Source organism: Podarcis gaigeae, assembly GCF_964106915.1.
Source record: "Podarcis gaigeae genome assembly, chromosome: 8".
Taxonomy (NCBI): Eukaryota; Metazoa; Chordata; class Lepidosauria; order Squamata; family Lacertidae; genus Podarcis; species Podarcis gaigeae.
Window position 1 is genome coordinate 34413265 of NC_139684.1, and position 25922 is coordinate 34439186.

The following is a 25922-nucleotide window of genomic DNA, read 5'->3' on the forward strand; positions in this document are numbered from 1 at the left end:
TGTCAATGCCACCTGAGTGGCGCTGAAGAAGGCCTGGTGTGAAAGCCCTTCCATGCGTCTGCTTTCTTCACGTGCCAGTTCACATGTTAATGTTGGCATGCCAGTGATTGATGGCCCAGGTGGGTCCACAGCTGAAGTGGTGGGACTACATGTGACTGGGCCATTGTGCATGGTAAGCACATGTAAGTGTATGAAGAACTTTGCCAAGATAAGGACTTCCTGTATGGACTTTGTCCTGTATATATCAGACCCGTGAGACACATTGGCATAGGCTAATTTTTATATATAGGCACAAATTTAAGGAGACTTTCGGAGGGCAGAAAAGCAAAACCTGGACTTGCTCGCAGGACCTATGGTGAACTATGAAATGCTAAGACAGAGGTGTAGTGTTCCAGGGTAGTGGAAGACCTGTTACTATTTCTGCAGTAGGGTCCCTGTCTCCAGTGCCCCAGAGCTGCCCAGTCAGCATGAACGGAGAGCTTTTTAGCCACTGAGAAGTCTTCTCTGCACTGATTGGAGCCAAGCAGAGGGAAAGAAGTTGAGTCAGTCACTGGGGTTTGGTTCCTAGGGTTACTCTGTCAAGGGTACATGGGAAGAACCCTGAGGAGTTGTTATTCTGTATGTTCCAAAGCTAAGCATTTAGCAACACTAAACACAAGGGGCTTCAGGGTCAAGAGAATGGTGTGCAAGTTCTGTTGCATACAATGGAGCTTCTTGGTAAACACAATTTAAGTCACCCCAAAATAATATATTGGAGTGCTCCCAACCATTTGCCCATGTACGTGCACAGAAAATAGTAGATCGGCATTGATTGTTGCAATGCATCCCTAATTATTATTATTGTAGAATTATAAATTTATTGTATAATCTTAGAAAGTTGAATAATCTTAGAAGGATGTGTGGCTGTAACTATAATGAAAGAACCCTGCAATTCTGAAATTGCCATTACAGTGCAATCCATCCATCTATCCTTCCATCCATCTAGTATTTTGGACCAACACCTTTGCTTTTCAAACTGATACAGGCCATTGCACTGCTACATGACTCATCTGTTCCAGGTGTGCACAAGGCATCGGCTTTGTGACTACTTAAGTCCCACTCATTCCAAGAGGACTTAAATTGCAATTAGCTTTTGCTGGTTGGTGCCCCAGATGTTCTATGTCCTCGGGCGAATTGCAGCAGGGGTGGCTGGGGACAGACCCCACCACCTCCTTCTGATCCTCCTTTGAAAAATAAGAAAAACAAAAAGTGGAATTGCATCTGGGAAGCCAGAGTCCACTGGAAGCTGGACAGCAACTGGGAAGCAGATGTATTGCTAGACTCATTGCAGTTGAGTGGGGAGATGAAGGAGCTGGGAGGAGGGGAAGAAGCAGGCCTTTGTGAGCCAACTGCTTTGATCTTTGCAACCTAAGTCTGGCCAGCTTTACAAACACAGAACAAAAATCAATTACAGCACTCCATCCAGCAGTGTTTATAACTCATGGCACAAGCTTGGATGGCTTTATACTCCTCCAATTCAGAAGGGACACTGTCCAGGTTTCAAAGAGAATTCCTCCCTCCCTCCCTCCATAGAATCAACACATTTCAAATAGTATTTGAAAGGCTTTCACCATGTATCAAAAAGTTTGATATAGAACTTTTATAATGTAAATAATGCAAGGCACTTCTATCCCTCAATTTGGAGGTTGGCTGAGGAGGATGGGAGACAGCCAAACCACACATAGAGCTCCCCCATCCACAAAAGCTTCTCCAAGAAGCTTTCTTGCATTTAAGTCCATAGCTGCACATCCTGCAAGCCTCTCCACTGAAGTGAATGGGGAAGGCATACACATGCATAAGAACCTAAAAAAATCCTGCTAGATTAGGCCAACGGCCCATGATGTGGTCCAGCATCCTGTTTTCACAGTGACCAGTCAAACGCCTGTGGAAAACCCACAAGCAGGATTTTAGCACAAGAACACACACCCCTCCTATGGTTTCCAACAATTCAGAAGCATTACTGCCTCCAACTATTATTATTATTATTATTATTATTATTATTATTATTATTATTACTTTATTGAATCTATATACCACCCTATATCTGGAAGTCTCAGGGCAGTTCACATAATAAAATCAAAATATAAAACCACAAAATACATAATCAAAACAAAAACAACCCCCCCCAAAAAACCCCACATTTTAAAAGGGCATAAAATAGCAACATGAACTGCATGAAGACGTCCTTTCTTTCTTTCTTTCTTTCTTTCTTTCTTTCTTTCTTTCACCTGTCCTGAATCTTCCAACATTCACCTTCACTGAATGCTCACAAGTTCTAGTGTTATGAGAGAGGGAGAAAAACTTTTCTCTATCCACTTTCTCCATGACTTGCACAAACTATTATGACATTGGCTGGCCCTACCAAGAGGCAGATAGTGCAGGATGGGATTTGGACAGAGTTTTGTGTGGCACGTGGCTGACCTGTGCCCCCTAAGATTGCCTAAGATTCAGAGGCCAACCCAGTTGGCTTTTGTACATGGAGTGCAGGGGGAGGCACCATATTGTACTTCCCCTCAGGCAGCAAAATGTTTATTGCTTCTTCCAGTTATGATTTTCTCCCAAAGGGCATTTGCCAATTGTGTTCACCAAAGCCTGCTTTTTATACTGCACTTCCTCGCAGGTGATGGACCATTTCTCAAAAGGGTGTGAGAAACGGCCCTGCTCCTCTGCTCTGGTTGCATGCCTGAACAATTTGAGAACTGGTATGCCAGCCTTCTCTATTATAACTTGCGCTCTGTCAGTACTTCTTGCCCTCTTCTTTCTGGGAAATGAATTTGACGGCTGTGCTGTTCCTGTCAAGGAAAGACAGAATTACGTGTGCATTTAAGCATGGTGGCAGTAAGACTTGAATGACTGAGGATTGATGGATAGACCCAGTTGAGTCTTGCCAGTGTATATTTGACTAATATTCAAACAGTAAGTCCTGCCAGTCTGGGGGGTGAAAGGAGGGAGGGTTGCAGTTTTTCTTCCCTACCCAACTTTCCTCCTTAACCTAGTCCAGGAGAGAATTTACTAATTCCGCCTGTGCTAAACTTTTCCTTCATCTGGCCACACCAAAAAAGCAATTTGGGAAAAAAGCAGGGTGGGGAAGGAGAATTACCAGTTTAGAAGTGGAGCAGGCTGATATGTCATTGCGCTTTCAACATGAAAGTTACAAATTACAGTGTGCATAGTAAGCGACGTGTTTTGCCATGAAACACAAGTTGTGATGGCCAGGCATTTGAAGGCTCTTGCTTACAAACATTTGTGACTGAATCCCAGTGCCGTCTTTGACAATGTAAAGTTGCATTGGTGAAGTGGTATTTAAAGTGGAAAATCTATGAAGCAGGGAGGGGGCGGTTGCTTAACTCTTGCAGAGCAGATGCGCTACCACTGAGCCACGGCCTGTCCTTCATGCTTGTGGGCTCCAGAGGGAAACAGAGTCGGCATACTACATTCAAGTGGACAAACAAGTATTTTTAATCTCTATAGGTACTCTGAGTTAGTAATTTTCCCATGCTGGGAAAACTGAATAGAACCAGCAGTTTGCTTCACTTGTAGTACACGAAAGCACAGAGCAGGCAAAACAAGAGCAGAAACTCTATGGAGGAGCTGAATGTGGAGGGCAACAGTGACAAGAAGATATGAACACCAAGAGGCTCCAAGACACTCAAAAGTCTGAGTCATCCGTGCACATTTTCCTGAAATTGAAAAAAAGGCACTATGGGGAGGGGGGACCTGCCAACCCTGTCAAAGATATCTGAACTTGAACAATAGTCTTCCAACCACTGTCATCCTTTTCAAAAATCCATATGAAGAGAGAGAAAGAGAGAGATGGCAATTTCCACGACACTTGAAATACCTGCCAAAACCCCAATCTTGTTAAAATGATTGTGATTTCCAGTGGAGGGAAAGAGGACACCCAAGGCTTTGCCTTTCAAGCAGTGTTTTATTCTAGGAAGTGGGAGTGGAAGGAGTCGAAGAAGCTGCACATAAGGACGTCGCAGGTCTAAGAGAAGAGAACTGGTTGGCACAGTGGTAGTGTTTTCAGTACCGTATAGGAAAGGCTGCCATTGCATTCACCTTCCAGATGTGAGTTCTGGAAAACGACAGCAGATATGCATGTTTGCAGCAGGTTGCAGCAATGATTGGCTAGTATCTGTAATGTCACCAAGAAACCACCCACCCCACCCTGCCTCCAATCACCAAAGCAGTTATGCACACACACACTCTTCATTTGTTAATTAGTAATGCATGAATGAATGGCTAAACGGGTAAATGTAGATTTATTTAATGGGTTTGTTAGATTTATACCCTGCACCAGGGCTGGCCCAGGACATTTTGCTGCTTGAGGCAAACCAGAAAATTGCATTATCCAGCCTCTTTCTCCACCTCCTCCACTTCTGCTCCCTGCTCAGCAGCCTGAAGCAACTGGACATTGTCTGAGGAAGCCCCAGTGTGCTGAAAACAGCAGGGGGAGAAAAAAGAGGCTGGAGAGGAGGGAGGGACAGAGGAGGTGGAGGAAGTGGGGGCAGTAGGTGACAAGCGCAGGGGTGAGCGGTGCCAGGATCTGCCACCCCTTCCAGCTGTCCCCAGCCTGTCACCTGTGGCAACTGCCTGCGCCTCATGGATAGGCCATCCCTGCCCCACTCCTTCCTACAAAGGAGCCCATGGTTGTATGTAACATGTTGTGATGCTTTAAAAATAAAGGTTTGTGTGCTTTGATGTACAGCCTGACAGAAGAAGGTGGTAATGGCCATAGCTGTCAAGTGTCCCTTATTTGAAGGGACAGTCCCTTATTCCAGCGCCATGTCCCGCTGCTGTCCCTTATTGATGGATGTCCCTTAAATGTCCCTTAAATGATGTCCCTTAAATTTCAAAGGAAGCAGCTCCTCTGCCTCCCTCCCTGCCAGCCAGGGAGGAGGGAGGCTCCAACTGTGTTGCTTGGCTGTGTTGCTTGGCTGTGTTGATCACCCAATAAGAAGTCTAAGAACGGCTGGGGGGTGGAGCTTACATGCCTTGTGTGTGGCTAGTTAATGCAAGCTGAGGGGGGTTTTGAATGCTGGACGCCATTTTGTTGCACGTGCTGCTGCAAACTTTGCAGTGCAAAGCCAGGCCGGGGAGCCATCTTAAGTTGAGGCTGCATAGGCCTTGTGGTGCATGTGATTCAGATTCTCTTCAGTTGAACCTCTGGTTACAAAGTTTGTTGGACAGTGTTCTCAAAGCTACCCAGCATGAGTTTGACCAGACTGCAGGAGGACAGGAAGACTGGAGTGCCTGGAATAGGTGAGGCTGCAGGTCCCTTATTTTGGTTGCTGGTCCCTTATTTTCAAGGCTGCTGGTCCCTTATTTTCAAATCTGTAAGTTGACAGCTATGAATGGGGAGGGACAAGCTTAAATCAGCACTCAATTTTATTGGCCTACACAGCTGTCATTCAAAGTGCAGAGCTGTGTGGAACCAGGGCCCAAACCGTGGCCGAAGCCCCAGTGGAGCACCCCTCCTCTCTTTTTAAAATACAATTTCCATCTTCACCCTTTAGTAGTTTCCACTACTGTTGATAGAATCATGGAGCTGGAAGCGATATCAAAGGCTTGGACCGCCTTGCTCTTTCCTAACCCACTCAATGTGGTTGGACAGGATTCCCTAGACAGAAATTGTCCCTGACAGATGTTTATCTGAACTTTTGGTCTCCAACTGTTTCCAGCATTGTGTTTTTTACATTCCTGGGATGGCTTTTGGGAATGATTCCTATGGACGCTTGTGAGTAAAAATGCTTTGGCACATCTTTTCCCCATGGGCCAGATAGATTTAGCTCAAGTAATTGTCTCTGAATGAGTTTTGCAGATGATGCCCAGAGAGTGGTCCAAGAGTACGTGACTTTTACAGCTAAGTGGTTATCGGCCTAGCTGGTACACAGATCCCTATTTAAATAAAGCTTTCCAAATCTATTTTTACATGCATGTACCCAAGATTCCTTCCAAACTGCCACTCTTCTTTGGGAGGGATTCAACCATATACTGGCAAATTTTGTGTCTGACAATTAAAGTAAATTAAAGTGGTTTAGCATCAGTCCCCTCTTCCCAGGGAACTATGGGAATTGTAGTTCTGTGAGGGGGATAGGGTTATTCTAGCAACACTAAACACCCTTATAACACACTACAGCAGTGGTTCCTATTTAGCGGACCCCTTGTTTTTCGGTAGCCAAGTTATCGACAACCTACTTTTGAAAATTTTGATATTTTTATGGTTCTCTTTGTTATGCTTTCACTCAATATAGTTGTGTGTATTTCTGCTGAAGCCCTGCTGCCTGCTGTTGCCATTAGGGAAGCTTGCACGTTACCAAAGGCCCTCTCAGATCTGGAGCCGGTTCTGTTAGCGGTCTAGCCCAAACCTAAAATCTTCCACAGAGCAGCGGGTGCACTTAATTAGCAACTCATAAGACTCTCCCTTGCAGGACAGGTAGGCAGCAAAGTGGAGTCGATAGCCGCATTAATCAGTTGCAAACCTTACATCACCTTCAGAGGCAAAGGTGACACTGGGCTAAATCACCATGGATAGAGATGATCACTTTTCTAGCCCATGTAGCAGTAAGAGCATTAACAGGCGGTTTTATCAGCAACCACATGCTTCCACACATTGCTTGCGACAAATCTGAACATATTGGAAGGGGTTGAGAAATTAGCTGTGGCTGTTTTTTTATATTAAAAAAACTTGTGATCCTCTCAGGGGATTCGATTCCTAGTCAGGTACCTCTTTTCCTTCTCCCAGGACTGCAAGTGGAGTTCTAAGGTTTTTTTGTGCCCAGTTTGTGTGCAGGATTATATACCATCCCAGAGAAGGAACACAGGAAGTTGCTTATACTGAGTCAGTCCATTGGTTCATCTTGTTAAGTTTCCTGCATTCTCATTTTCCCAGTCTTCACTTAAGTTCTCCACACTTCTGCAGAAGGAAAATTAAATATATGAATTCCCGTGGACCCACATGTGTGGGTGGACAACAAAAGAATCAGCTGTGTGCATAAATTCAAAACGTACAACTTGCACACACAGAGCCCCAGTAGCAGGTTTTAAACCCAAAAAAGGTAAGCAACAGTATAGTGTTAGGAATACAGGTTGTTTTTATTCTGTTCAGCTGCACACAACAGCTGACCTCTTTCTACTCCTCTTGCAATAAGCAAACCACAAACAGTTAAGTAATTTTAAAATACTTTACTTACAGATTCAAGGTCTCAGTCATGCATTGTTCCATGCAACAGCAAGGCAAAATAATCTTGGGTAGAAAATATAGCAAAGTAGCTTCAAACATATGGTCTGTGCTTGGGAGCAAGGACAGACATGTCCTTCTTGTGGCTTACATGATGCACAGAGAGGAAGCAGAAATGCTCCATTTCCTCTCCAGAGCAGAGGGTGTGTGACCTAGCTGAGTATCTACAATACATCTCTGTGGTCCTTTTCCCTTCATGCACCAACTAGCCCTATGCTTGCTAGTTGTATCTGACTGCAACCTCCCACATTTTCCACATCATGCTTTTTTTTAAAGTCCAAATGAAAATCCACCCACATTTTAGTGAAAAATTATAATATGTACTTTTTTGCCTGCAATTCTGCCTAATATGTACATTTTTGCAAAGCAATTTCCTTTAACACAGTGTGTATTTGTATGTTATTTTCACTAATACAGTGGTACCTCGGGTTAAGAATTTAATTCGTTCTGGAGGTCTGTTCTTAACCTGAAGCACCACTTTAGCTAATGGGTCCTCCCGGTGCTGCCGCCACGCGATTTCTGTTCTCACTCTGTAGCAAAGTTCTTAACCTCAGGTACTATTTCTGACTTAGTGGTGTCTGTAACCTGAAGCATCTGCAACCCAAGGTACTACTGTACATGCATTTATATGCATACTTTAATAAATGCATTTTTGTACTCACCACTGTGCTGGAGAAGTGCATTGCAAAATTTGGAGAAATATAAATTTCAAAGGATGGGTGTGTTTCAGTTTGCATATTGTTTCAAAAAGTGCAAATTAGGTAGATTTTCCTTTAATTGCAAACTGAATCTAAAGTCTCCCCATCCCAAGCTGAGGTAAGTGGCCTCACCCTGCCTCATGGTTGTTCGGCAAAGGAGCAGCTCATTTGCACAAGGCGTTTCCCCTCATGACATTTGCCTTTCATCAGACATGCTTCTGGGGAGTAATAGCAAGAGTTACATTTCAAGCCCTTTCTTCTCTCTGCTTTTGGTCCTATCCTGTGACGTCCTCTGGTTTTTAATTAAAAAGAGACAGCCCAAGCAAAATTAGCGTTTAAGCACTTTCCAAGAAATAATAATAATGATGATGAACACATCTGACAGAACTTGTTCAACACATAGCAAATTTATTCTCCATTTTGGCAAGGAAATCACAAGCCTGGGTTTGGTGAAAGATCTCTCTCTCTGTCTCTCTCTCCATGCGTCTGATGAACTGCACCCTGGTCCATGAAAGCTTATGCCACCATAATTTTTTTTCAGTTTTTCAGGTAGCACAAGTTTCTTGGCTGGTTTTACAACATGAAAGGTGACCCTTCTAGAAACTATACCTAATGAAACTCCTACAACATTGCTTGAAATTCCCAAGCAGGGATTTCTGAAACTGTCCTGTTTCCAAAGAGGCAACTCCCGAAGCAGGAGCCTTCAAATTCCACCCTCCATGGTTTGCTTTAGGCAACTCTCATTTTATCCTCCTATCTGGTGGTCGTTCTGCTCCTGAGATGACCATGGTGAAAGTTGGAGCAGGCCCTTCTTTAGTCTGGATTAGCTAATCCAGGACACTTTTATCCCTTGGCCCTTGATAGATTACTTATGAAGGAATGAGACCCTTAACTGAGAAAAAGGTTGTCCACCCTGGTTTGTGTTTCAGCTGGGAAGCAACATTTGGGTAAATTGGGCGAACAATAGGAAAAGATTTTTCACATGTCTGTAGGGAAGTTGGATCTCCCCCCACCTTTAAGGTGGAGGAGAGAGAGAGAGAAAGAGAGAGAGTGCAAACTAGAAGTTCCCCTGGTCTTGGCAAATCATGAGGCGTTTTTCATTTTGTAACATCAAAGCCAGCTCCATTTCTTTGATGTCTTTGCATGCTGTTTAAAGTAAAGCATGAATGAAGAAATGTCAATCTGCAAGGTGTCCATGTAGTTTATGCTGAACACTGAAGAGGACTTGTAGATAAAAGACGAACACGAGGGTTGATAATGAATGTCCAACGAGGAGGTGTGCATATCTAAAAGGAAAGGACTCAGCTGGAGAACAGCTCTGCAAACCTTAAAACTCTACTTAGTCCAAGTTTAAGAGATTAAAAAAAAAAACTTTTTTTATGAAAGCAAGTACAAAACTAAGCAAAGGAGTGCTATGCAATTCATCATCGTTTCCTATTCCATATTGTTTTTAAGAAACAATTCTAAACACATTTTCCAATTGATTTCTTTTAGGAACATAGGAAACTGCCTTATATTGAGTCAGGTCATTGGCACCAAACATCGTACGAACATAATAATATACTGCTGGATCAGGCCAATGGCCCATTTAGTACAGCATCCTGTTCTCGCAGTGGCCAACTAGATAGATGCCTGTCAAAAACCCTCAAACAGGATCTTAGCAACTCTCCCCACTTGAGATTCCCAGCAACCAGTGTTCAGAAGTATACTGCCTCTGTGACAGTGGAGTTAGAACACAAGAAGAGCCCTACTGGATCAGGCCAAAGGCCCATTGAATCTAACTTTGCCCCACCATGGCAGCAGGATGTTCTGTCTCAGACACCAAATACATTTTTTAATGATATGGCATACATTATATCCTTTCCTCCAATTAGTTCAAGGCAGCATAGCTTGATTTTCTGCTCTCACTATCTTCACAACAGTCATGTGAAGTAGGTTAGACTGAGAGGCTGTGAATGGTCCAAGTTCACCCCTGTGTTGTTGTATAGCTGTCTTAGAGAACAATGTTTAATGCCACTTTTATTTTTATCTTGTACGGCATTGCATTTTAAATTTTGCTGTTCGTTTGCTTTTTGAAAAAAATTAAACTTTTTTTGTGAGCGGCCCAGAGAATAAATGTTATTGGTTTGCCAGCAAATACAGTAAACCAGTAGCCTCATATCACAATTCTTGGGAATCTAAAAAATCAGTCCAATTTTGAGATCAGTGATTAAAATAATGTTTTATTTTCTTAGGTTTTTTTTAATATAAAAACAATCGTATATTAGATAGCTAGATAAATTGAAAAGGAAGGTTCAGTCCGCCATCTTGATTTAAAATGGCACTCCAAAGTATCCAGATATGTCTGTAATGTTACCTCTTATTGTTTCATTAATTACTGAAAAGGCACATCCAAGGTCCCACTGTGATTGTTGAGTGCAAAATTCAGTACAACCTGAAGGACCCTTTGTTTCCTATAGCTCTGCTCATTCTTCCTCCCATGGTGACAAGACCATCCACTACAGTTGCCAGACCTCTAGGTCTGACCTGAAGTCTCCAGGTTTCCTTGGCCCCCTCCAAGTGGCAGATGGAGGGCTTGTACCTCCAGGTGGAAAAGAGTACCTTTAATAATTAGGGGGGGGGGGGACATTACAAAGACTGTGCATGCAGCTTGCAGGCCTCAGCCCAGCAGGAGCTGGCTGCAAATTAAAACATAGACACTCTGTGGAGTCTGCCCTCCTCCACTCCCCTCTCCTAATTAATCTCTGTCCCCAGATTCCACTCCCATGAGATCACCAAGGCCCGCCCTACGTCTCAAGTTTGGGGCCTGAAATCTCAGGGACTGGGATGCTCCCAGCCTGGGAACCCTGGCATGCATGCTGACCACCCACTTCTGCCACTAAAGACATGGCAAAATATCACATTGCAGTCCAAGGGGAGCAAGCCCTGAGAGATCAACCCTTTGTGGAACTGTAAATGGCTATCCACAATGAGACTAATAGAGATTCAAACCTGAGGCTTTGGGGGGCTATTATTTTTGCAGCTTTGTCCATTCTCTTCACAAATCATCGCCGACGGAGGTTTCACCTCTGTTTAATAACTTCAGAATAATGGGGGACTATGCATCTTCCCATGGCAAATTTGTTCAATTGCCCAATTATTCTGATGGTTAGGAAATTCTTCCTGATGTTTAACCTAAATCAAGTCCTTCTGAGTTCAAAGGACTGTGAGGTGGATAAGAGCTAAGATGAAGGTGTGTAACAGCTTTATGGATTGCTCGCCTGGCAAGGAGATGATACTAGAAAAGAAAAGGCTGTACTTTCAAGAATCTCTTCTTGGAAACTTCAGATGCTGAGTCACGGAAGAAAGACGTTCAGTCCAATGCAAAGGAACATCGGTTTCATTTCTTCTTTGCTTTTCATACTTAGATGTGAGACCTGTTCTGTGAATTGATAAAAATAAAACTGTAGAGGATGCCTCCATTCTGTCCAGAAAGCCATTTATGTCTTTAAAGAGCCCATCTTTTATATTATCTCTCTTCTGACCCCAGAATTGGGGGTGCAGGGAAACACGCTGAAGTAATACAAATCCTGGAAAAATAAGATGACAGATACTTGCTTTCATTTGGGTTCTGGGGAAGGTAGCCAGAGAGAAATAAGCCATCTTCAGGTTCTCATGCAGAAAAGAGTCTTTCTCCATCACCTGCCAACTTGCTACAGTTGCATATAAGCCACCTTTCATGCCTCCAGTCAGCAGAGCACAGGGTTGAGACTTACAGATAAGTCAGGGAAAGTACACTTTGTGGTTTCCCACAAAAACCCTAAGTTCTGCCCCTAACTCTTGTGTTCTCTCCCTCCCTCCCTCCCTTCCCTCCTTCCTCCATGAGGCAGCCATGAAACTTGCTCCAGCCATGTAGGCTTAGAATCTGAAGCCATCCTTGTAAATATGAAGAAACTATAAGCTAAGACCCACCCCCCCACTTTACCAATGGGACCTCAGTGTGTTTTACGTACTCCTTTTATGCAATGCTCATAATGTGTGAATGAGAATGGATAATAGTGGGACTGGATAACTCCAGCTTCCAAGTTATTGTTGTTTTTTAACTCTGCTATAAACTATAAAACCAAATTTATTTATTTTTTTAACCCAAGAGGGACATGGTCCTTTTGATTGGGGATTCCAACAATTTGCACTTGGGATCTAGACTTATGGACCCTTCTCTGAGAGCCCAAATAGCAAATACCTTGTTTGAAATTAACATCCCTTCCCAAACTCTTTGATCTGGGATTTATGCAGAGCCAAAACCTTCTCCTTCTTGGTATTTCAAACCAATACTTTTTCCTTAGTTTTCTTAGCTGATTCCCTCCACCCCCTTTTTTTCTGTCTACAGTAGGAGAATGTCTTCCGTGCATGTCAAGCTCACTTCAGTTCATTCCTCTGAAATCCATTTGCCAGCCTAATTAGTTACTTTAATTTTTTGATCATCCTTCACATTGTTGCTTTAAAAAAAAAATAAGAGGGTGGGGAGGAAAGGGGGCAGCCGTAGATTCTTTACTTGTCTAATAGGTTTCCAAATATTTGCTGGAAAATATAACCATTGAATAAGATCAGCTTTCAAAAAGGGAGTCTTTGGAATGTCAGCTCAGTGAATGCTCCTGACAGGGAGAGTAGGTGGAGAGTTAGTATCGTCTGACAAGGATATTCGCAGGAAGCAACATCAAAATGTAACGGAGAAGCCAAATAAAAAAAGGAGGCGGAGGGGGAGAAAAACCAGCCTTCTTTGGAGATTTTGAAAGCAGGAAACTTTTACACTTCCAGAGCTTGCTCTGGAAGAGTTTAACTGTCCAAGTAAAGGCATTTACTGTGGTTTCTCCTCTGATGTCTAAGCTCCGTCAGATGAAGATACCATTTTCGGCTAAAAGGTTATTAGCAAATGGACCTCATTTGAATGGTTAAGATAATTAATGGATTAATTTGCCACTGCTCCTGATGTAGCAGTGGTTTAGGGCCAACCGCAACGAGCACTGGGTCTAGGGTTCACAAGGGGATTCCATTCTGCTGTGAAAACACCAGACATTCTCAACAGAGAATGGTGTGGGGCAGCAGGGGGAGTGGCCCGTGTAGGAATCTGTCACTTTTTGGCCAATGCTTCAGGAATGTGCTTTGCAAAAGGGTGTTTTACAGGCTTTTGCACAATGTCACAGCATCTTGACTATTACAGTTACCATATATTTATTTTTGAATGTATACCCTATTGTTGTTGTTGTTTTTAAAAATAAATAAATTCAAGACACCCAAAATCAGCTGTTTGAGGCAGCTACCTAGCTCTACCTTATAGTAGGGTGGGACCTATCTCAGGGGCAGAGGTGCCAACTTCTGAGGGAAAAGGGATGGCATTGCACACATGATGTCAGAATGTTGGGAGGAACCAGGGGTGGAGCTAAATGTAGCAGCAGCATGGCTTCAATGGCTGGCAGCTCCTCCTCCTTCCCTTCTCCTTTGTCTCCATGACAGGAGGAGGAGGAGAAGGTGCTGGCCACTGAAGCTGCCCTCGGCCTCCTCAACCTCCTTTGAACATTGGGGGCCCTAGCCCCCTCTCAAAGAATATTTGGGGGGGAAGGGCTCAGCCCCTGGGAGTTGGCACCCCTGCTCAGGGGCCACAACCACACTCATACTTTTAAAGCACTGCTATACCACATTAAACGGCCACATCTTCCTTCAAAGAATTATGGGAACTGTAATTTGTAAAGGGTGGTGGGAGTTTTTAGGAGAACCTTACTCCCTCACAGAGCTACAATCAACTGAGTGGTTTAACAAGCAGTCCCTCTTCTCAGGGAACTCTGGGGATTGGGACTGTGACAACAAATCTCTCCTATTCTGAGAGTAAACTGTATGCTTTGGAACAGAGATGGGGAGCCTGTGGCCCTCCAGATATAGCTGGACTCCATCTCCTATCAGCCCCAGCCAACATGGCCAATGGTCAGGAATAACAGGAGTTGTAGTCCAACAGCATCCAAAGAGCCATAGGGTCCCCACTTCTCCTTTGGAGTATAAAAAGTACTTTGGTTTGTGGAGAGCAGGATCCAAGAATCCCAGCAACCAGCCAGTGGTAGATGTTAACACTGGTGGATGACCATTTTCCTTCTGTTCCCGGCACTAAACCACATAATCTTAAAACTCAGCTGTTGCAATGCATCCTTCTCTGGCTGATGCAGAACGCTTCAGCTAAACTGTTGCTGGAACTATTGCCAGAACATAACTCTGATGCTCAAAAGCTCGCACTGGCTGCTATACACTACTGGGTCGGGTTCAAGGTTCTTGTGCTAATCTACAACAGGGGTCAGCAACCTAAGGCCCATGGGCCGGAAGCAGCCCACGGAGGTCTTTTGACTGGCCCACAAGCCGCTCCTGAACCGAGTCACCCACTAGCGTGCTGTGCTAAACCGGCGCAGCGCGGTGCAGGGACTCGCTTCTGCGGTGCCGGAAATTGCATCTGCGCAGAATTCGCAGGCACGCGCGCTCATGTGCGCCCACAATCTGGTCCGTGGAGGGATCTTCGCAGGATCGAGCTGGCCCAGGCAAGATAAACCTTGCTGACCCTTGATCTACAAGGCCCTTAGCAACTTGGATCCAGGATACCTCAGGATACCCCATGACCTGCTCCCTGATCACTCAGGTCTTAGACAGAATCACTGTTAGTTGTCCCCCACGGCTTGGATGCATGGCTCATATCCACATTCATTCAGCATTGTGGGCCCAATTTTATGAAAACTCCCTTTCAGTTGAGGTCAGACAGGACCTCTGGTACTTACTGAAGTCTATTTTGCTCCAGCATGCATTTTAATTGAATTCTGAGTTTAGAGATTTAACTTATTTTTAGTTGAGTCTCCAGTGCACTGCTTGGAGGCAACTATAATAAAGTGGCATATAAATTATCAAAATAAAATTATTATAATAATCATATGCATGAGAAATTTAACAACACATTTCTGGACCTTCTCTGAGGATGCCCCTAACTCACTAAGCAACGGTTATTTTGAAAGTGAGAGTTTATTAATCTCACCCCTGCATTTATAATGATTTAGAATCCCATAGAATGTGAGCTTATGAATTACTTTCAACTTGCCTTGCCTATTCATGCTGGCTGGCATTTCTCCTCACCCCAGACAAACCTCATGATAACACTGAAGTTTCATCAGTGACAATCAAGTCCTGACTCTTTGTAGATCCAATTTCACCATTGAGCTGGGGGCAGAGGGAGCATTCCTTTGAGCACTGCTTGGTTAAAAACAACCGAGATTGCATTAGGCTGCCTTTTGAAACTGGGGAGCGGGTGGGAGGCTGTGGTTCACATCTAATGTTCTGCAAGAGAATGAGAAATGGCTGCTTAAAAAAAATAAAATAAACCCCTTTGCTACAAACAGCATGCATGGCATCAGAAGAAGCCTGGCATGTAGAAGTGGGGGGGGGGGGAGTCTTTAGATGTAGGGGATTATGAAAGAGTGAATACAATTTGCAGATAAAATAGAAGTGATTAAGTTAATGAAGGATAATTTTGCCAGTTTGAAAACTATAATTAATAGGAATTAATTGTTTATTTAGAAATTTAGCATAGCTCTGCTAAAAGAAAAAAACACACACACCCAACATCAAACATAATGCCATTGGAAGCCCATATAATGAAGAAAATGGTCCAGATGTTCATAAAAGCTTATAAAGCTTAAAAAAAAAAGAGTGAGCGCCTGCATGAAGAACTCTAATGATAAAAAGATGCCACTTGCTGTTCTGCTCTCCTTTTAAATACATCCTTTCTGAAATAATGATTATCATTTGCACTTTCATCTTAAGTTAAATAGCATATGGCTTTGGCTGATTAAAGCCCCCTCCTGGTATTAATCAGCATCTTAGTATCATGTTTCTAATGGAGGCTGCCGTGGCCCTGCTGATACTGTAAGCTTTTTAACAACATCTGAGTCTGTGGTTCAGGGCTGCTGGCGAGGAAGAGCTTTTGAGAGAGGGAAGAGCCTGCAAAGATGTCCCTCGCAGGTGTGCAGTTCATGGGCAACTTTGACAGTGTTGGAAAATACATTTACTTAATACTTCCGGCTTGAACAAATAACTGGATTTTCTCACCTCGGTTACTTTGACAGGGAAGGACTTTGGCTGGTGCGGGGAGGGGGGGGGGCACACATTCAAAACCTAACAGCCTTTTTAGAAACAAGAATTACACTTCAAGACATTTCCAGCACCTTCTCCAAGGTCTCCTCTAGGAATTGAATTGCGGTGTGTGCGTGTTTTCAGGGGTGTGAGGACTGACAAGGGCCTGGGCTCTCTTCTGGGGAATGTTCCAGTAGCGGGTGGAGCAATGGAAGACAATTTCAGCTTCGTACAGAAGGTCTGTTTCTACACACACACACACACACACACACACACACACACACCCCTCTCTTCTCCATCCAGGCAACTGAGAGGCATTATCAGAGTTCCAAGGTCACAGTCCAGCCATGCCAAAACACTCTTGGAAGTTGGGCTGGTGAGAGGTATGGCCTGAAGGAAAGGGGTGTGGCCAGGGCTTTTTTCAGCCAGAACTCACCTTAACCCAGTTCCAGAGCCTCTCAGGTGGGCGCCATTGCCATTATAAGAGAACACAAGGGGGTTTCATAGTGAGTTCCAGCACCTCTTTTTCTAGAAAAATAGCCCTGGGTGTGGCCCAGGTGTCATAAGGGTAAATAGAGACGCCGGGGGGTGGGGGGCTGCTGCTCCTTGGGCCTGAGATTCTCCATTCCTGGAATAACTGCAGATTATTTTAGTAGTATAATTAGTAATCATGTTGTTGGTTTTTTAAGTTAAATAGCAGGACCTCAGTGGGATGTGGGGGTGGTGGTGAGCAATACTACAAGGTATGTGGAAGGAGGTATAAGCCGGGAATAGGATAGCTGGGGCACTCCAAGAGAGCATAAGAAGAGCCCTGCTGGATCAAACCTAAGAGCTATCTTGTCCAGCGTTATGTTATCATGTTGGCCGCTCAGATGTGGGAATTAGACACTGGTTCCCATTTGCTAGGGAATGCAGAAGACAGCTCTGGGTCGTTTGCCCCATTTAATTACCGTAGTTCTTTTTTCCACTCCTATAAAAACTATGCAAGACACTCTCTTTAAAAGTTTAGATAACATATATATTTTACTTAGTGTGCTTGCAGTTGCAGATTAAATATACGCAGTGCAGGTAAGCGATACTTAAACATCTTACCTAGATTAAACTGTTACAGACTAACTCACTAACTCTGAAGCAGAAAGCAGCACAACACAGCGTACCTGCTGCTCTAATGGTTGAGACTGTTCAATAAACCACCATAACTGTACCAACTGCCATAACTGCCGCAGAGTGTGTGACGTCATAGTGTTCTACAGCTCTTGCAATTAACCCTTTACATACGCATTTTGGATGCTGACATCCCACATCAGATGCCTATGAGAAGCTCACTAGGAGGACATGAGTACAAGTGTTCACTTGTGATCCCCATGAGCTGGTAGTCAGGAGACATATTGTCTCTCATTCAGGAGGCAATATAGTTGTCATGTCTAGTAACCACTGAGAGTCTTATTCTCTGTACCTTTGTCCTGTTCCCCTTTTAAAGTTGGCCACATTGGCAGCCATTACTACATCATATGATAATAAATTCCGTATTTGGCCTTGCACTACATGAGGAAATACTTCCTTTTGACCTTCCTGAATCGCCAAACATTCAGATTGATTGATTGATTATTGATTAATGGCAACACTAGGGCTCTCCCAGGTTGTTTTGGGCCCTACCCATCAAGCAGGCCACACGCTGGATCTGATCTTTGGGGCTGGCATAGATGTGATCATGCTCCCTGCTGTGGAAGTGCCATGGTCTGATCACTACGCTCTGAAAGCCAAGATTGACTTCCCGCTCCTCCCTGGCTCGGGTGGCGAACCTATTTGGGCTCGTCCGCGAAAACTGATGGATCCTGATAGATTCCGACAAGCCTTGCGGAACCCTGCTCCTCCTGGCGACTCATTAGATGACCTTGTTGAGGACTGGAATAACCGGCTCTTGGCAGCCATTGATGAGATCGCACCTAAGCGCCCTCTGCGACCCCGTCGAAACCGGGCCCCTTGGTTTACTGAGGAGCTCCGGAAAATGAAGCGGGATCTCAGACGGCTAGAGCGAGTATGGCGACGGACTCGTGACGGAGCCTCAAGAACATCTTATAGGACGCTTATGAAAGCCTATGAGATGGCTATGAAAGCTGCTAAGAAATCTTACTTTGCAGCTTCCATTGCATCCGCTAGCTCTCGCCCGGCACAACTTTTTAGAATAATTAGGTCAATAACGTCCTTAGGAGGACAATCAAATTTAAGCACAAATTCGACCCACAGCTGTGAGGCATTTGCGAGTTTTTTTGCGGATAAAGTCCTATTGCTCCGCCGTGACCTCCCTGCCAATTTAGATACAGTGACTGAACTGGAGGCCCCTCGAATGACTTCAGGTCCAGTGTTGGACCATTTCGATCGGATACTCCCTACTGATGTGGATAGATTCCTCCAAGTTAGTAGGCCCACCACCTGCCTCCTTGATCCGTGCCCGTCTTGGCTGATTAGGGAGTGTCCAGATGTTGCGCGGACCCCTCTGGTTGAAATTATCAATTTGTCCCTTGACACGGGGACATTCCCAGGGGAACTGAAGGAGGCAGTGGTGTGTCCACTCTTAAAAAAAACTTCATTAGATCCCTTAGACCTATCCAATTACCGCCCAGTTTCAAATCTTCCATACCTGGGTAAGGTAATTGAGAGAGCGGTTGCTGAGCAGCTTGGTAGGTTTCTGGGGGAAACATCGGCATTAGATCCATTTCAGTCCGGTTTCCGTCCTGGTTTTGGGACGGAGACGGCTCTGGTTGCCTTAACAGACGATCTCCGTAGACAACTGGATCGAGGCGGGTCAGGACTGCTGATCCTTTTAGATTTCTCAGCAGCCTTTGACATGGTCGATCATGATCTTCTGGACCACCGCCTCGCAGACGTGGGGATACAGGGCATAGCCCGTAACTGGTTGTGCTCTTTTATCTCTGGTCGGGGACAGAGGGTGGCACTAGGGAGGGAAATGTCGTCGCGCCACTCCTTGGTGTGTGGAGTGCCGCAGGGCGCAATTCTCTCCCCGATGCTTTTTAACATCTTTATGCGCCCCCTTGCCCAGATTATCCGGAGCTTTGGGCTGGGCTGTCACCAATATGCTGATGACACTCAGCTCTATCTGCTGATGGATGGCCACACCGACTCGGCCCCAAACACATTGACCAGATGCTTGGAAGCTGTGGCTGGATGGTTTCGTGGGAGCCGATTGAAACTAAATCCTTCGAAGACAGAGGTCCTATGGCTAGGTCGGGATGGCATGGGGATGAGGGACCAACTCCCTTCTCTTGCGGGGGCCCAATTAGTGCCATTGCCTTCCGTTAAGAGTTTGGGTGTAATCCTTGACGCCTCCCTTTCCATGGAGGCGCAGGTTACAGCAACAGCCAAGGCGACATTTTTCCACCTTCGCAGCATCAAGCAGTTGGTCCCTTACCTTTCCCGCCCTGACTTGGCCACAGTGATCCATGCGACGGTCATCTCCAGGCTTGACTACTGTAATTCGCTCTACGCGGGGCTGCCCTTGAAGCTGTCCCAGAAACTCCAGCGGGTACAGAATGCTGCAGCAAGGCTCCTCACGGGGTCTCTGCCATGGGAGCATATTCACCCAGTGCTTTTCAAGCTGCACTGGCTCCCGGTGGAGTACAGGGTCAGATTTAAGGTGCTGCTTTTGACCTTTAAAGCCCTTCACGGCCTAGGACCCTCGTACCTCCGGGACCGCTTCTCCTGGTTTACCCCACGGAGAGCCTCAAGGTCCATAAATAACAACACCCTAGTGGTCCCGGGCCCTAAGGAAGTTAGATTGGCTTCGACCAGAGCCAGGGCCTTTTCAACTCTGGCTCCGGCCTGGTGGAACGCTCTGCCTCATGAGACCAGGGCCCTGCAGGATCTGATTTCTTTCCGCAGGGCCTGTAAGACAGAGTTGTTTCGCCTGGCCTTTGGCTTGGAGCCAGTTTGATTCCCTCCTTCCCCCCCTCCTCTCTTTTTTCCCCTTCTTTTCCTTCTCTTCCTGCGATGAGGCTACATTTTAATATTTTAATGTTCCATTATTTTAATTGTTGTGTTTTATTTTTGTTTTTAAGTTTGTAATCATTCATCTTGTTTTTATTATTGCTTGTAAGCCGCTCTGAGCCCGGCCTTGGCTGGGGAGGGCGGGGTATAAATAAAAAATTATTATTATTATTATTATTATTATTATTATTATTATTATTGTTGTTGTTGTTGTTGTTGTTGTTGTTGTTGTTGTATTTATATACCACCTTTCCTCCAAGGAGAACAAAGTGGCATACACACTTTCCCCCATCTCCACTTTATCCTCACAGCAGCTCTGTGAGGTAGGTTAAGCTGAGAGACATTTTGGGGTTCTACACACACCTGGGAACTACTATTCATGGAGCAGTCATCTGCGCATGCTCAGTCAACTCAGATGTACACAATATTCTTAAGTATGAAGTGAATGCAGATTATGTTTTCAAATCGAATTGAAGTTGGTTTGAGGGGTGGGGGTGGGGAAATGCATCAAACAGCAGTGTTGGTCAAGAAACAACGTGATAGGTATGGATTGTGCATATTTGTCAACTGCCCCAGGAAAAAACAGGACATCCCATTTTTTTCTCACAAGAGGACAGCAGCTGAAATGGCCACTGCGATCTTGCATGATTTCAGGTGGAATTTCACACAAATAATGTGATTTGCACAGGAGTGTGTCATGTTGGAAGGTTTAGATTGTGTCTAACATTTTGTGAATGCATCTTGAAAAACTAGCAGTGGGAAGTGCACTGGATGTTGAGTAAGTGGTAATATAAATATATATACAGTACTCTTGTTTGACAAACATGTTGTAGCTAACCATGCTAACTCAGGAAGCAAAATATCATTAAATAAATTTCATCTGTTTGAGAATGCTTTTTGGAGTGGCTGAATCTTTGGAGGCCATTAGCTCTTTCAGAGTTTGAGGTCATTTGGATTCTTTTCACATAAGGAGAATTAAGCCTCTCGAAAACGGAATCCCTCCCCTTTTAAATAAATAAATGTACGGTTCTTTTTGTAAAATTGGGTGGTTCTTAATAAGATACATGATTTCCCCAGAGATGTTACTTGGGCACCCGTATAGGACTTTCTCCATTAAAGGCCATGGGGCATTTTCTCCTTCTCCTTTTTTCTTTCCTAATTTAGTGTGACAGTTGCTAATGCCTAGCATGCATCAGAGCAGTGGTTCCAGCAGGAGAAGATGAAATACACAGAGGGACTATAAACAAAAACAAAACAAAGAATGGAGCAGCTTTCCCATAGGGGGGCAAGGGCTGATCTTCCAAATCTGCATCCATTTCAATTCTGACAGAGGATACCAACAACAAATCTTTGAATCAAAATTAACCTTTCTAGAAAACTCAATTGTGTTTTTAAATCCTGGAAGATTGGACAAAAATGAACCAATGGGAGAGAATTCTTAGGTCCTGCTTGCATGTTCCACACCAGCGTCTAGCTGGCCACAGTGATAACAGGTTGCTGGAGAAATGGACCACATTTAGGCCACATTCACATCATACCTTTAAAGTGCTCTGATATTACTTTAAACAGACATGGCTTCCCCCAAATAATTCTGGGAACCCTAGTTTCTTAAAAGTGCTGAGAGTTGTTAGGAGACCCCTATTTCCCTCACAGAGCTATGATGCCCAGAATACCCTGTGAACAGGAATTGACTGTTAAACTGCCGCTGCAACAGATGTACCAAAATCCAAAATAAATCAGGATGTAGCAGGTGCTTGGAATACGTTGTGACAATTTTAGGGCATTGCCAAATGAAATGAAGCCTCCTGCATCTTTCTGTATGCTTCTGCTGCTTGCAAGTTTGTGCCTGCAGCCATCTGGCTCATTGTCCTCCTCCTTCCCTTTCCTCCTTTTCTTTCTTTGTTTCTTTTTTTAAAAAAAGGATCCAGTGAAACATGTAAGAATCACATGCACAGTTTGGGCTGCTGCACAAAAGGATTAAACAGTTAAGGTGCAGCTAGCGACCATCTCCTGAAGGAGGTATCTCTTGGCAGCTGGCCAAGCAAAATGCAATTGTAGCATTTTTTATTTTTTTCCTTTCTCCTTCTCCTCCCCAAACTCGCTCTTTATTTCAAACATCTGAGGAGAAGCTGCAAATAGACTGATTAACATTTGGGACATTTTCCGTCCTTCCCTTTGGAATCTTTGGGCTTTGATTCTGCAGAAAGCAAAATGCCTCCAAATGTTAATCAATCTGTTTTCTGTGGGCCCCTTCTCTCTGATGTACAAATAAAAGCATTTGGAGTTTTGCAAGGGGTGGGGGAAGAAAGAGAGTCTCCTTTCGAAGAACTGGGCAGCAAATGCCTTTTTTATTAAGTGGAGAACAGGGATGGGTAGGGCTGCAACCAGTCTATGTTTCAAGGTGTCCATTTCCAAGTGGCATGTCAGAGAGGATTCCATGCCGGCCCTTCAGAGATGGTAGCTTACCCATGTGTGCATGGCACATAGGCAAAACCTGGAAATAGGCATTGTTGGCACAACTGTAGCGCTATAGGGACTTGTTGGCACCTCTACCTCTGGTCTGCCAGGACTGCAGAAATCAGAACAAAATGAACCACACATATAATTTATTTATTTTTACTTTTGTGTAGTCTAGTTTCTATACACACTTGCATACTCCTCTTTATTCTTTGTCCAGGCAAACAAGATAGAGGCAAGCAATATTTATATCAGCAGCTGGAAACCACAGGAAGGGAGAGTGCTCTTGGGCTCAGGTCCTGCTTCAAGCCCCCCCAAGTGTCCCTATTTTTCAGGGACATCCATGATTTAGAGAAGCCGTCCTGGTTTATGATTTGATCCTGGAATGTCCCACTTTTCCTTAGGATGTCCCTATTTTCATTGGACAAATGTTGGAGGGTATGCTGCTTGCAGGCTTCCCATTGAGGCATCAGGTTGGTCACTGGGAGAACAGGATAATGGACTACATGGGACAGTGGCCTGATGTAGCAGGGCTCTCCTTACATTCACAGGCATTAGCAGAGTTCAGTTATGCATTGGAGAGTTCTGAGGGCCAGGTAAAGATGCCCAGAGGGCCACATCTGATCCCTGGGGCTTTACCTTGGCCACCCTTTTTCTAGGTCATGGAAGAAATTCTGGAATTCTTCCACAAACACTGCGTCTAACAGTGTTCCGCCGCCGCCCCCCAACACTGGATGTCCAGTTGCACATCATGTTGATTCTTCTGTGACTGAAGACCCGTGTCCTGCCCCCCTCCCTGTTTTGTTCTGTTGTAATCGTAGTTTTCTAACCAGTGTAGGGATTGTAGCACAATGTGTGGAGGGGGGGGGAGCGGGATATGTCCAAAGGCTGCTTGTAATTTGAGAATAATGGCCTTTGCAGAGAGAAGCTTGGATTCCAGGGAGCTCACTGGGACATAAACTGTTGAAAAAGATCCCCCTTAAATTATTGTTCTTTTTTTTTTTAAGAAAGAGAGGGTGGGGAGGGGAGCTATAAACCATGTTGTATGTTTATTGTGACCTGGAAGCAAGCCCTGGGATGTAAGGACAGAGTCATTATTAAAACAGAGGAGGATTGTTTTGGAGGAAGTGTGGTTTCAGATACACATCTAGATCTTGCAGGCTTGTTGATGTGAAAACTGACCTCTCTGAAAGTCCAATCCTCCCCCCCCCCTATTCTCCCCCCCTTCTTTTAAGAGTGAGCAAGCTGGAAGACAAGACTGGATTTATGTCCATTGCAATACATATAGCAAGGGCCAAAAGACATTTCAGTATGAAGATCATTGACTTTTTTTTGTTCTGAGCAGAGCATTTGTTATTAGTTCTTTAGAAGACAGACGGACAGAAGCACTAGAGAAATAGGTCAGCTTCTGATCAGGTGGAAGTAAAGTGCTCAGGGCGTTTTTGAGCGAGTTATTGTCAACTCATTTCAAGGGACTTCTGTTTTGTTTTTAAAAATTGATTGCACAACAGATTTTGTCAAAAAGAGGCAGTGTAGTGTGGTTGGAGCAGGGACGGGGGAGCACACGGTTTTACAGCTTTTGTTGGACTCTCACCAGCCACAATGGCCACTGCTCGGAGATTATCTGAGTTGGAATCCAACAACATCCATTGTTGGCCATGCTGGTGATGCCAACCCTGGGGGCTGCCCAGTGGGTGTTGGCCCATGTCTGTGGAATGCCCTCCCTGGTGAGGTGTGTCTGTCTCCCTCATTATTAACTTTTGGGAGGAATGTAATAGCATTCCTTTTCATCCAGGCATTTGATGGCTGAAAGACATGGTTCCAGGCCACTGAAACCACTGCTTGTATAATGTTTTCAACTGTTTTCATATATATTGATGTGTTTGTCACCATGAACTTCTTTGGGAGGAAGAGGGAGATCTAAATTGAATAAATAAATAAATAAATAAATAAATAATGTGGAAGGCTACAGTTTCTCCATCCCCACCCTCAAGAGTACTTTAGCTTGTTTCTTTTATTTGTATGTGGTAAGCAAAGCTTGCTCCCCCCCCCCCCCAAGTTGCTAATCTTGCCTAATGTTTATCTGGAATCAGCACCTGTTCCCTGTTATGAATAAACTTACAACATGGAAAAACTTCCATGGAAAAGGAAGGCAGTGGAAAATTTTCTGGAGTTTTCCCCACCTTACATCAATGACACCCAAGATTGTGACTCTCACTGAAATGGACCCACCTAAATCTTTGTGGCAGGCCCATAAAAGCAAACATACGGAGATGTTGGAGGTTTTGGCAATGGATCCAAGTGATCAGCTTCCTCCAAGCATGCCTGAAGTTGGACCACCACCATCTTTTCGAGCACCTTGCAGGTTTGCAGTGGAATTCCAGGGCTTCTTCTGTGATAGTAGCACCCAAGAGTGTCTGTAGCGAAGGAGGCTGGTCTTTCAGGTATTGGAGTAATCCAGGAAACTTTGTGAAACCCAACTAGTTCATTCTAAGCACTGGAATTTCTAATTGCAGGTCTAGTTCAAATACCTTCTCTGTTCAGAGGGACTGTCAGAGAAGCAGACTTCAGCAGAGGCTCTGATTATGCTGAGGCCCTGCACGTTGGTGCACTTAATTCAACCCTGTTTTTCAATGAAGCCTCCCTCTTGCAAATTCAGGCAGCCGCCTATTCCCCAAGCCTTTCTGAGTTCTTGACAGCTTTGACATGGTGTGACATTCTACTTGTGGATACAGCTGTCACTCAGGTGGGCATTTTTCCCCCCTAAAATTTTTTTTTTGACAGTTATTTTTCCCCCGTTCTTAAAAACAATATAGTTTTCTTATGTGACAGCTGAAATAAGGCTTTCAAACAGCACTTAATTGGAGTTAGGGCTCAACCTCCCAATGTGTGAAGTGGAACATCAATGCATTTGCAATCATGTCTCCTGCAAAAGAAAGGAGACAGGGAGGAAGAAAGCTGCAAACAAAACTCTAGCCTTGTCATAGAAATGAGGGATGGAACAGAGAAGATATAGTTTTTGTGGTCAGATCTCTTGATGTTTTCCTTTCTCGCCCCAAAGCACCAGTTTGTGGGAGATCAGATCAGACCAGGAGTAAGGAAGGAGGCGGCGATTGACACCTTTGCCCCTATGTGCTGATTCCATAATTCCAAACAGTCCCACAAAAATTGCTATTAGGTGCCTGGATATAACTCTCCAAGGAATTTTGTGGGAGGTGAGTGGGACTAATGGAAGTTTGCCTCCTGTTCAGAATTGAAGCTGTGAGCACCTTAATGATGCTATGTATGGACTGCTTTTAAAATATTTGAATGCTGCTTGATTCATGCACCTGTTTGTAAAACCT

The 25922-nt window shown here is 44.4% G+C and overlaps 1 long non-coding RNA gene across 3 annotated transcripts; it reads right to left on the reverse strand.

Moving 5' to 3' along the window:
* Positions 1–7875: 7875 nt before the first annotated feature.
* Positions 7876–17646, reverse strand: LOC310849831. Of its 3 annotated transcripts, XR_014567108.1 has the most exons (4): positions 17209–17646; positions 15132–15321; positions 10972–11549; positions 7876–9266 (listed from the first exon to the last, which is right to left on the reverse strand). It is a non-coding gene; the product is annotated as an uncharacterized lncRNA (long non-coding RNA). The 3 variants fall into 3 exon arrangements; XR_014567110.1 differs by lacking the exon at positions 7876–9266 and having other exon boundaries at positions 10061–11549; XR_014567109.1 differs by lacking the exons at positions 7876–9266; positions 15132–15321 and having other exon boundaries at positions 10061–11549.
* Positions 17647–25922: the final 8276 nt, after the last annotated feature.